Here is a 3,756-nt window from a genome sequence, read left to right as displayed (position 1 = left end):
TGCTCCTTGGTGACTATCACGATCGTAGCTCCTCTGCTGCTGTCGTTGTAACGCTGTTGACTCGTACACTTGCTTTCCTTGACTGTCCGTCCTGCTTCCAGCGCTCGGCCTGTTTATATAGGCCTCCTCTAACGGTTTATCCCTTTGGTCTCCAGTCCCCGGATCCAAAGTCCATGATTTAACCGTTGGCCCGGTCCAAAGTTCGATTTGTCCCGTTAATTGCCTTTAAACCTGCTGACTCTCCAAACTCTCTTTTCAGCAAGTCCGGAGTCTCCATCCTCTCTCTCTCCACTTCCCGAGTCTCCAAACTCTCTTTCTTTAGAGTCTCCAAACTCTCTTCCTCCAGCCCAGAGTCTCCAAACTCTCTTTCTCCGGGCTTCGCACTACCGTTACTACGCTTTGCCTTGTTGCGTAACTGGCAACGGCAGGCCCTTCTTATGCGATCACTATTCGCATTTGTGCGGAGTTTTAACTCCTCCCATCTCCCCCTTTCTTCGGGAAAATTTAAAATCCGGCCTTGCGGTTACCGCGGAACACTCTTGGGATTCCGTCGACGCTCACAGCTCCATCTCGAGTTCCACAGCGCCGATCTCCTTTGAGTATATTCCTCGTTCTTCCTTTCAAACTTTGCCGCTCATTTGTTCATTCGTGATGCTTCTTCGTTCTACGCTTTTCTTCTCGCATTCCACTTTTTCGTCTTCTCGTCATCTGGTCACACAATTTGCTGTTGATCGATTGTTACCGATAGATCCCGATAACTCCCGTTGGGGCGGCGTTGCCACTTGGTGACCCTGGTATTTCCATAGTGTGACCCGTCATGTGCTGCTTTTTCCGATGTTTTTGCCCATCGATTGACACTATCGAGTGCCGATCGACCGCCTTGTGATCGAGGCGCCCCCTTCCCTAAGCACATGGTGACTCCGCAAATGCTGACAACAGAAGGAAATTTTGGGTAAGTTTTCCTCTTTGAAATTTCCCTTTCCCTTCCTTCATTCCACTTTCTCTTTTCAGCTTAGGACTCTCTTCGGACCCCCTCTCCCTTCGATGGACCTAGATGTCGCGGATGGCTGCTTTCTCTTCGGGATTTCACCTTTCACGCATACACGTGAGTGCCCTCTTTGGGTTTTATATATACATTTTCTTCTCTTGTGTTTGCGCATGCTGAACTTCTGCACTTCCTTGCTCTAGATGGCATCGACATGGATCCCTTTTTCCTGGAGGTGGACCAGCACTTGTGGATGGACTCCTTTTCAGGCCGCCCTTCGACCCACACGTGAGTTCCTGTGCCCCTTTTTTTTTCTTCTTTCATGGGTCCACTAATATCCACTCCTCTTCTCTTCCAGATTTCGCCCACATGCAATTCTTTTAATACGATGTGAATTTGAATCTATATAAACCTAAATATATCCTGTGTTTTGTGCGCGTACGTGTGATCCGTCCCTTTAAATAATGTGCTACGTGTTTTGTGTTGCGTGTTATATTATTGTTTTTTTTATTATTTTAAATCCGGGCGGGATTAGCTTCCTGGACCTCGTTCACCAACCCAAACAATCGGATCCCAGTTGCTGCTACCCTAACTCGGAACCTCTCATTTCCGCGGTGCAGGACCACGCACCGGCGGCTACCTCGGCGCTTGGCGTCCCGGATCACCGGCTCATCCACAATTCCCGCGGGCCACTCCGCCTCCGGAATCGGAGCCCACCGCTGGACTTCTGACGTAGACGCCGTCCGCACCCAGGACGGCCGGGACGCGAGGACACCCACCGCTGGAGCGGATGACTGCCGCTGGAGTCCGGGCCTTGGGGTGTGCTTGGGTGATGGCCATACCCATGGCCCCTTCTCCAGCTCTGCCGCAGTGTCCGGAGTCGGCGGAGCCCAACCGCCATGGACCGGCGCCTCTTCTTCCTTGGGCGCTTCGGGGCCAACCGGCCATGTCCACGTGACGATCTGTTGCCGCCAACGTCTACCTCCTTCCGTGAACTCCCGCACTTGGTGCGACATCCCGGCTTGTGGGGTCGGTGGGTCCTTGTTTCCCACGGGGTCCTGGGGTTCCTGGTGGGTGGGTGGAGCCGTGGGTGGACGGGCGGTCGGCACCGGGTTGGGTGGGGGGCTGGGTGGCCAGTGCCGTGGCAGGGGCGTAGGTGGGATCCTTGTCGACGCTATGGGTGACGGGGGTGGGGACGGCTCCGGGGTCTCTTCTTTCACCACTTCCTCCGAATGTATATACCGCGGAGTGGCGGGTACCTCCCTTCCTTTGCCGCCGGCTTCTCCCTCGTGCCAGGCGACCAGCTCCCAGGCCGCGCACTCCTCTTCCTCTGCCCTTTCGAGCTCCTGGAGCCACCTTTTCTCCTCCTCCTCCTTGGTCCTCGACCTCTGCAGGGCTTCGTGCATGGCCGCCATGGCTGCCCGCTGCTGCATGCGGACGCGCGTTGCCTTGGCGGCCTCGTACTCCTCCTTCGCTGCCATCCGTTCCGGATGCGGGGCTCCCATGGCCACCACCCGGTCGGCCTCCAGTCTCCGCATCTTCACGATGGCGTTAGCCATAGCGGCTGACGTCCCCCCGCTTCCTCTAGGGTTCCGCCTTGCCTCCTCGAACACAGGCGCGGTCCCCGGAAGGATCCGGTTATCGGTTCCGCTCCTGGCCCTCTTCAGCCGCCAGGTCCTCATCTCCTCCTTTGGGTCCTCCTCCCACTCCAGCTCGCTTTCGTCCGATGTGACCACTGGCTCCGGGTCCTCTCCCCGCTCGTCCTCGGCACCACGCCTCGGAGCTTGGGTGGGCCGAGGGTTAGGCATACGCCTACCCCCCGACCGTCCTTGCCCCTCGACGGGTCCTTCGACCCTCTGGCCCGTAGTGGCCAGCCTCCTTGTAGGGTGCATCTCGGTGGTTGCGCTCATCTTAGTTGTCGAACTTCTTGTGACTCGAGCCCCTCGCTCGGCTCTCCTTTACACCTCGGTTTCGCCCTTTCCTTTTAGACCTTTACTGTTATGTCCCACGGCGGCCTACGTCGGCGTCGATCTCTTCCCACCTTCTACCTGCTCTCTGGTGTTGGTTCTTCGGTCCCGGGCTTTAGTCTGGCTTTGTCGGTCTCCGACTACAGACGCTCGTTCTTACGGTACTGTCACCTTGATTCTCGTACCGTCTCTCCTCTTTCTTCGGGACACTCAGCGAGCTTGTTGCCCGGTTGCCTGGCCTCTTTGTCTTTCCGTCCTGGACCCATAGTCTGTTTCTTCCTTCGTGGGGATTTTTTTTTCTAGAGTCGGATCTGGTCCCCCTTTCCGGTGGTGGGCTGTTGGCCCAGCTGGGCCCAGCTGGGCCCATCCTTATCTTCCATTCTTCCCCTCTGTCCCGCTTCCGTCTGGAATGTTCATTGGTGCTCTGGTCCGCTCGTGGTCTGCATCCGTTGACTCTCGCCTTGGCCTGACGCTAAAACGGTTGTCCGACTCGCCGTCTGTCCCGTTGACTCTCGCCTTTGCCTGACGCTAGAACGGTTGCCGAGCCCCGTCCGTTCTCAGGTGTTGTGGACTTCTCCTGCATGCCTTCCCTGCTTCCTTTTGACGGATCCGACTCCACGTTCTTGTCCCCCTTCTCCTCCCGATCCTGCTGTTTTAGATCGCTGACATGTATCGTGCGTTCCTTTTTGTTCGTCCGGTGGCGAATCTTACATATCACTGGCGATATGAAATCCACGATTTGATACGGTCCATCGAACCTCGGAGCTAGTTTGGCCGCAAACCCTTCAGCCGCTTTAGACAAAT

At 56.3% G+C, this 3,756-nt stretch overlaps 1 long non-coding RNA gene across 1 annotated transcript; it reads left to right on the top strand.

The window, feature by feature from the left end:
* Nucleotides 1–1,010: 1,010 nt before the first annotated feature.
* LOC122614780 lies at nt 1,011–1,420 on the top strand. The gene is made up of 3 exons (XR_006325764.1): nt 1,011–1,105; nt 1,189–1,273; nt 1,344–1,420. It is a non-coding gene; the product is annotated as an uncharacterized LOC122614780 (long non-coding RNA).
* The last annotated feature ends 2,336 nt before the right edge of the window (nt 1,421–3,756 follow it).

This window comes from Drosophila teissieri, chromosome 2R, assembly GCF_016746235.2.
Source record: "Drosophila teissieri strain GT53w chromosome 2R, Prin_Dtei_1.1, whole genome shotgun sequence".
Taxonomy (NCBI): domain Eukaryota; kingdom Metazoa; phylum Arthropoda; class Insecta; order Diptera; family Drosophilidae; genus Drosophila; species Drosophila teissieri.
The sequence above is the reverse complement of the archived record's forward strand: the minus strand, read 5'-3'. Positions and strand labels throughout refer to the sequence as shown.